Genomic DNA, 7,938 nt, shown 5'->3' with positions numbered 1-7,938 from the left:
AAGGGACGTGGGTGGCGATGTGGGTTAAACCACAGAGCCTAGGACTTGCCGATCAGAAGGTCAGCAGTTCAAATCCCCGCGACGGAGTGAGCTCCCGTTGCTCAGTCCCTGCTCCTGCCAACCTAGCAGTTCAAAAGCACAAAAAAGTGCAAGTAGATAAATAGGTACCGCTCTGGCGGGAAGGTAAATGGCATTTCCGTGAGCTGCTGTGGTTCACCAGAAGTGGCTTAGTCATGCTGGCCACATGACCCGGAAGCTGTACGCCGGCTCCCTCGGCCAATAAAGCAAGATGAGCGCCGCAACCCCAGAGTCGGTCATGAGTGGACCTAATGTTCAGAGGTCCCTTTACCTTTACCTTTAATATTTTCCAACTTTGTGAAGGCTGCCTGCTGAAATTAGGAACAGAATGCAGTGCTTACAAGCCAGATATACTGTTAACACATTTGAATTTTTGCAGCTCCCCATTTCAGACAGATTCAATATAGCGGGGGGTGGGGGGGAGTTTGCATGCACATTGTTTCCTTGGATTGTTCCTAGGATTGTTTCCTTGTTTTATTTTATTTTATTATTTACATGTGGTTTGTTTGCTTTTTCCCATTCTTCTCTACATCCTTTCGCCTACATGGATCTATTCTTTCACTGTTTGCTGAAATGAAGACCTCCCTTGTCATTTCTCCTGCTCTCTCCATCCTCATCATTCTCCCCTCATTACATTCCTTGGCTCGTTGGTTCAGAAGAACGAGGATGAAGCAGCTTCAGGTGGTACAATTCCTTCGGTGAGCCAAAAACTCTTTGTGGTTTGACTCAGCAAGACATAGTCTCGATGAACCGTGTCGGAGCCAGCATAGATAAAGCCCTTCATATTTCATGCAAGGTCCCCTATAGTACCTCACTAATAGACAACCTTATTATTGTCTTTCACCATGGGCAGAATCCATCAAAACTTAGTCACAATGACTAATAGCTCAGCTGCTCTACAGTTCAAGCCAGGACATGGCCAGAGCAGTTAAACATCCCTGGAAAGGACTGGAACCCAGGTGCTTCAGTGAGTGACTAGGGGATGAATAGCCTGTGTCAGCATGGTGGGGATAACAGAGGACAAAGATTTCTCCCCTTGTGATTTTGTGATTGAGTAATATTAACCCTCGGTGGGAGTTTGTCTAAACCTGTGAAGGTTAAGCAGTGGCGTAGCGTGGGGGGTCCAGGGGGGGCCGGCCGCACCGGGCGCAACATTTTTTTTGGGGGGGCACGCTCGCACTCGCAGCTCTCTGCCCCTACCTGGCTCACTCACTCTCTCTCACTGCAGTGCTGGCTGTGCGAATCCGATCCGAGCTGCCGGGTCGCCGCCCACTGTGGAGGGAGAGGGTGCCAGGTGTGCGTTGCGTTGCGGTGCGGAGCGGAGAGAGAGCGAGGGAGGGACTATCTGGGGGAGGGACAGTGCAGCGGCCGCCCAGCGCAGCGCTGAGCACGGGAGAGAACCACACCCGACCAGCCCAGGCAGCAGCAAGAAGAAGCTGGCAGCGGCGGCAGGTTAGGGGATAGGGGCGCAAATTACTTGCCTTGCCCCGGGTTAGGGGGCGCAAATTACTTGCCTTGCCCCGGGTGCTGACAACCCACGCTACGCCGCTGAGGTTAAAGAGCTATAGAGGGATAGGAACATGCATGCAGGCCCCCTACCATGTCTCCAAGTGCTGTGGCTACTCTCAGACCTTCGCACGCTGAACACAAATATTTGTTTGAATATACAGTGGTACCTCTGGTTACGAACTTAATTCATTCCGGAGGTCCGTTCTTAAGGCGAAACAGTTCTTATCTTGAGGCGTGCTTTCGCTAATGGGGCTTCCCACTGCGTACAAGCCTCCACGATACAATTTCTGATTGCATCCTGGGGCAAGGTTCGCAACCGGGAGCAGCTACTTCTGGGTTAGCGGAGCTTGTAACCAGAAGCATTCGTAACCAGAGGTACCACTGTACTTAGAATCCCCTGGGGAATTGGGGACCTTGCCTTATCAAGCTTCCCAAATGGATAGGGGTGTCTATGTGTCTAAAGCACATAGAAGTCCAAGGCGGTTTAGTCATGCTGGCCACATGACCTGGAAAACTGTCTGTGGACAAACGCCGGCTCCCTCGGCCTGAAAACGAGATGAGCACCGCAACCCCATAGTTGCCTTTGACTGGACTTAAACATCCAGGGGTCCTTTACCTTTACCTTTACTTTTACCTAGAAGTCCCCTTCAAACCTTTGTATCCACTGTGCAAAGGTCTGAGGGGAGCCAGCACGCAGCAGGATTTTGCTGGCAGGGCCAGCATATGTGCCTCTGCCACTCTACACACTTCTAATCCCTGCGAGTTCATGCAAATGCACAAAGAGGACGAGAGACTTTATTAACATCAATTTCTGTGCTCCTACTACACATGAAACCAACTTTAATGACACCCATCTCTATTCTGCCTTGCTCAGACCACACCTGCAATACTGTGTCCAGTTGTGATGGCCTGGGATTCGGACTCGGATGCTGAACCTGAGGGATCCCAGCCTGCACAGGATTCCCTGCCTCCAGAACCAGCTGAGCCGGGGCTGGGGTTTGAGCCTGAAGGGTCCTCACCTGTGCTGGGTCCTCAGGTGCAGACATCAGCTGAGTCTGCTCTGGCTCTTGAGGTGATGGAGGACCCATTGCTTGCAGGTGCTCCACTCTCAGCCCCGTCAGAGGAAGCTGAGGTTGCTTCTGGGTCTGGTAACCCTCCAGCCTCTCCTGAGCTACAGAGGCTCAGGCCAGAGAGGTGGAGGGAACTAAGTTCCCGCAGGAGGAGTGCTCGCCTCCAGGCCAGGAACGGCGAGTAACCTGAGGATCAGGGCCACCCTGTGCCTCGGGGCAGACAAAAGCCAGCTAGCCCCAGTCCCAAGTTGCTGGAGCAATCTCGTTGGTTGTCAGTTCCTGCCTGAACCCTGTCCTGCTGTCCTGCTGGAGCTCCTGATCTCACCCGACTACCTGCCCTGCATCCAGCTTCAACTTCTTCGGACTGCCTCCATACTGCACCTTCGACATCGGACTGAACTCGGACCTCGCCTCTCGGTTAGCCCATGGGACCAGCACACCAGTTCTGGGCACCACAATTTAAGGATATTGACAAGCTGGAATGTGTGCAGAGGAGGGCAACCAAGATGATAGAGGGTCTGGAAACAAAGCCTTATGGGGAACGGTTGGAGGAGCTGGGTATGTTTAGCCTAGAAAAGAGGAGATATAATATCTCAAGGGCTGTTACTGTCAGGAGTCCAGCCCTCGGCTTGATAACACAGTGAGCGCAGTTAATTAAAAAGGATGATTTATAGTCAAAACAAACAGATCACTCTGGACGGCATTAACACAGCCTCTGCCATCATGAATCAAGATGACCCTTCTAAGGGTCCCTTCCGTTTTCTAAAACAGAAAGTGAACTTATGAAGCTTACATCTTTTTTGCTTCCCGTCCAGCAAGCCCCCCATACACTGGCTCCAGGGAGAGATTGGATCAGCTCCAACCTCTTCCAAGGCTGGCTAGCCCTCCACCATTCTCTTATCAACTGGCATTCCTAAGGGCGGGGGAGTTGGCACTAGGGTATCCTCATCTTGTCTGGCAGTTAACCCTCTCTCTTCCTGTCTACTTCCTTCACTGGGAGCTGGCTGGGCTGGCTGATTCGTGACAGTTACATGGAAGAGGGAACAAGTTTGTTTTCTCCTGCTCTGGCGGGTAGAACCAAACCAATGGCTTCAAAGTTACAAGAAAAGAGATTCCGACTAAACATCAGCAAGAACTTTCTGACAGTAAGAGCTGCTGGACAGCGGAAAAGGCTCCCTCGGGAGTTTGTGGACTGTCCATCCTTGGAGGTTTTTAAGCAGAGGCTGGATGACCATATGCCATGGATGCTTCAGTTGAGATTCCCGCATTGCAGTGGCTTGAACTAGAGTCCCTTCCAGCGCTACAATTCTATTGCATGTGTTCTTGAAAGGCTATTGGCTGTCTCATAGGTAGTGCTCTGTGACCTGTCACCCTACTGTTTATGCCCATCTATTCTATTGTCATGGAGATATTTGGTGGTTCACAGTCCTTGGAACTTTAAATTGATGTGATGGCTCTGAGTGGCTCCCACTGTCCCTATGCACAGGTGTCTTGCCCATAGAGGCAAGTGGCACAGGGCGCCAGGGTGCCAAGTTCTGGAGGGTGCCAGGGAAGGGGTGGAGGCTGGACGCGGCGCCTCCTAGCATCAGCTCGCCACCCTCACCCGCCTCGCTGAAGCAGCTCCGTGCCTGGAACCTCCACCTCTTCCCTGCCGGAGGAGCCACCCTCCAGCCGCTGTCCGCCTCCTCCAGCCCTGCAAAGCTGCTGGAAGTGCCATAAAAAGGTCAGCAACTTTGGGAAATGGGGGGGGGCAGAGGGATCTTTGTACCATGGCACTGGATATACCGTATTTTTTGCTCTATAGGACTCACTTTTTCCCTCCTAAAAAGTAAGGGGAAATGTGTGTGTGTCTTATGGAGCGAATGCAGGCTGCGCAGCTATCCCAGAAGCCAGAACAGCAAGAGGGATTGCTGCTTTTACTGCGCAGCGATCCCTCTTGCTGTTCTGGCTTCTGAGATTCAGAATATTTTTTTTCTTGTTTTCCTCCTCCAAAAACTAGGTGGTCTTGTAGTCTGGTGCGTCTTATAGAGTGAAAACTACAGTACTTAAGACGGCCCTGTCCCTATGATCTCCTTATTCCTGATGTTTACTCCTGCCTCTTGTGCTGCTGCCAGATCCCGATTGGAACCTCCTGCCTGTGAATAGGAAAGACCAGCAGAGTCTCTAGGACTTAGGGAGTTCCTATGAAACCATGCCCTCTAACAAGGCACACATCTCTATCTCTTTCAATCAGGGTCTGAGCCACCAGCTCACTTTTATGTCTGGAGCTAATCAGAAGACAGGCTGCATTCTCCATTATACTCCATAAGCATTTATTTCAACCAATACGCCGAGATATAAATTCCCTGGATTAATTTTTAAAGCAGTGTTTTAATCTCCTTTGAAAAATATATGCATGCATTATTTAGCATGCTGCAGTGGGAAGGGTTTGTCAGGTGCAAAGCACCATAGATTATCATAGAACGGCTCTTCCGCGTGCACTTACAAGCCCCTCTTTTGAATCAGCATTTCTTTACAACTCAGATGCAACATCAGACTCAATGACATTGTTTCATGCAGTAAACTGAACTCAAAAGGCGATTGTCGCATTGCTCTCCCTCTTTTTATTTTTATTTTTTTATTTTATAGGCTTGGCATTTAAAAATTGTTTGTAACGGGGGACCTGCTGCTTCGAGGCGAAAAATGCCAACAAGTAATTTCACTGGCTAAAGAGCCACTGACAGAAGAGGAAATTATTTTGCTATTGTTATTTTAGAAAGAAAGCAGCTCATCTTTAGAGGGGGAAATTTTATTAAACAGTGATGGGAGTAAATAAGAAGAGATTGTATAGCAGGAGTGAGGAACCTGTGGCCTTCCAGTAGTTGTTGCTGGGCAAGGTTATATGTAGCTTCCATCATCATTTACCATTGTCTTTACCCTTATGCTGGCTGGATCTGATCAGGGTGCCCAATAATATGCCCTGCTCCAGAGGACAGAACCTGAACCAATAGCTTCAAGTTACAAGAAGGGAGATTCCAACTAAACATCAGGAAGAACTTTCTGATGTGAGAACTGTTGAGCCATGGAATGGACTCCCTTGGAAGGTGGCAGGCTGTCCTTCCTTAGAGCATTTTTTTTTTTTAAAAGTGTTTTTATTAACAATTTCAACATAGCAAATTATCAAAACATATTATATTCATTAAAGGTAAAGGTAAAGGTACCCCTGCCCATACCCCGGGCCAGTCGTGTCCGACTCTAGGGTTGCGCGCCCATCTCGCTTAAGAGGCCGGGGCCAGCGCTGTCCGCAGACACTTCTGGGTCACGTGGCCAGTGTGACAAGCTGCATCTGGCGAGCCAGCGCAGCACACAGAAACACCGTTTACCTTCCCGCTAGTAAGCGGTCCCTATTTATCTACTTGCACCCGGGGGTGCTTTTGAACTGCTAGGTTGGCAGGCGCTGGGACCGAGCAACGGGAGCGTACCCCGCCGTGAGGATTCGAACCGCCGATCTGACGATCGGCAAGTCCTAGGCGCTGAGATTTTACCCACAGAGCCACCCGCGTCCCGATTATATTCATTATTCCCCCATCAAACCCTCGCTCCCCCCCCCGAGACTTCCCTCAGCTCCTTTCTCTGATTTCTCAGCACATATTATTCTCTGCAAGTTATGAAGTTATACATATCCTTACATTATCTATCTACCATGTTATCAACCAATAAATTTGTGTATGTTTATTCAAAACCTGCCAAAGAGTCCAATTCATTTTGTTGTCTTTTTAGATAATTTGTAAAAAGCTCCCATTCTTCCTTAAAGCCACAGTTGTGCTTGTCCAGCTATTTGTCAATTTAGCCAGCTCTGCGTAACTCAATTTTTCTTGCCACTGTTCTTTTGTTGGGATTTCCTCATTCTTCCATCCTTGTGCTATCAAGACTCTTGCCGCTGTTGTAGCATACATAAATAAATTCTTTGTCTTTCTTGGCAGGTCTTGTCCTACAGCCCCTAACAGAAATGCTTCTGGTTTTTTTTTTACAAATGTCATTTTAAACATTTTTTTCCAATTCATTGTATATCATTTCCCAATATTTTTTAACTTATCTACATTCCCACCACATATGATAAAAAGTCACTTCCTTCCTTGGAGGTTTTTAAGCAGAGGCTGGTTGGCCATCTGTCATGGATGCTTTAGTTGAGATTCCTGCATAGTAGGGGGCCGAACTAGATGATCCTTGTGTTTTACCTAGATCTTTTAATTTTAATTTTTGTTGCTGTAGTTTTGCTTGCTGACCTTTTAATTAATTTAGTTAATTTGTGTGTGTTTTGCTGTCTTTCTGTCTTTATTTTTATTATCCCCCCCCCACTCTGGGATTGAAAATATTCAACGAAGAACAAGCTATATCTACGGTACACAAACAAACAAATATGACTGCCTGCATTTGTTCCTTGAAGTTTCATACCGCAGTTCATGATTAATGACAGTGAAAGGGACACAAGGTTTTGTGTGGACTATAGTGTTCTCACTCTTTAAACCCACCTGTCAATAAGTAAAAAGGCCCATCTTCAGAATTGAGGCAAATTATGATTCTTTTTAAACCATTTTTATTTTCTTCGTCCCAGTCTGCAGAGGAAATTCATGTCATCTATGTTAGAAATTCAAAACTCCTTGTGGTGCTTTTGATAGCTACCATTTTCCTCTCCTTTTTTTCTGTGTGACGCATTTATATTTTCACTCTGTACATAGTCAGTAAATTTAAGATGCCTCAGTACCATTTCTCTCCATATAAATCTTGCAATCGTTTAATATTTTCCCAGCAGCTTGGATAGCTCCTCCTTTAAGCATGCTGTATTTTCTGTGTGTGCCTGGCTGCTACAGAAATATGTGTTTGCTAGTACACTACAGAAAAACTTTCTAGAGCTGCAAAATATTGCTGGAGTGCTATTGATCTCATTGAATCAATAATAATGCCCCTTGCTATATAATGGCAATTATACAGTAAATTTGAGACCTAGTTACAGAACAATCCCAAACTCAGCCAAAGGCTAGCTAAGAGAAGTTAGGATAGGGTGGAAGAGCAGGGCAACAAGTCTATCCTGGAGACTCCTGGTGGTAGTTGTTGGCTTCAGTCTGTCTTGAGAGACAGTGCGCCTCCAGGTGTGAAGTCAAACCATTGTGTTAGCAGGATCAAAGTAACCTCTCTGGGGTGCAAGCCTGGGCAGTGTGTATGGAGCATCTGGGCTGCCCAGATGACAAGACCCTGCTCTCAGTCTCGCTGATGTGGTCCAAAAGGAAGCAGAGCAGTACGG

General features: G+C 47.8%; 1 long non-coding RNA gene across 1 annotated transcript; it reads right to left on the bottom strand.

Moving 5' to 3' along the window:
• Positions 1-575: 575 nt before the first annotated feature.
• On the bottom strand, positions 576-2,744 carry LOC307212770. Its single transcript, XR_013837199.1, has 3 exons — positions 2,607-2,744; positions 2,216-2,343; positions 576-676 (listed from the first exon to the last, which is right to left on the bottom strand). It is a non-coding gene; the product is annotated as an uncharacterized lncRNA (long non-coding RNA).
• Positions 2,745-7,938: the final 5,194 nt, after the last annotated feature.

The sequence above is a fragment of the Podarcis cretensis genome, assembly GCF_951804945.1.
Source record: "Podarcis cretensis genome assembly, chromosome: 3".
Taxonomy (NCBI): Eukaryota; Metazoa; Chordata; class Lepidosauria; order Squamata; family Lacertidae; genus Podarcis; species Podarcis cretensis.
The sequence above is the reverse complement of the archived record's forward strand: the minus strand, read 5'-3'. Positions and strand labels throughout refer to the sequence as shown.